The following is a 426-nucleotide window of genomic DNA, read 5'->3' on the forward strand; positions in this document are numbered from 1 at the left end:
TATGTAGGGCTGATCTTAAAGTACGGGAAGGTTTGATTTAAAATATATAAAATAACTTGTTAAGAAGGATAAAACCAAGAGACTGTAATAACAAATAGGGTGTAGAGAATGGGAGATAAACAATAAAAGAGGTAAGGCCAATGTCTGGTGAATATATGCTGATGTGAGACATCAATCCATATAAGGGTGGATGGTTATGGTAAGGGTTTGATCACAGAAAATCGTTAAACAAAATATCTAATGTTTTCTTACAATAGCAATATCATCGGCGATTTTCAAAGCAAAAATTAAAGTACAGCTTCATGGTGTCTTAGTGTGATTGACCTGTTATTTGTTCGACTTGTTTCTAGTACATATGGTCACATATGGTGTATTTAGCTCACATACATTATACGATCATGTTATATCGATAGACAAAGTTAAAGA

The 426-nt window shown here is 32.9% G+C and overlaps 1 protein-coding gene across 1 annotated transcript in view; it reads left to right on the top strand.

Annotated features, from left to right (window-relative positions):
• LOC119586935 (putative neural-cadherin 2) overlaps positions 1-426 on the top strand; it is a gene marked incomplete at its 5' end in the record, with an annotated part of 72,205 nt that overhangs the window by 27,531 nt on the left and 44,248 nt on the right.

The sequence above is a fragment of the Penaeus monodon genome, chromosome 22 (genome assembly GCF_015228065.2).
Source record: "Penaeus monodon isolate SGIC_2016 chromosome 22, NSTDA_Pmon_1, whole genome shotgun sequence".
NCBI lineage: Eukaryota > Metazoa > Arthropoda > Malacostraca > Decapoda > Penaeidae > Penaeus > Penaeus monodon.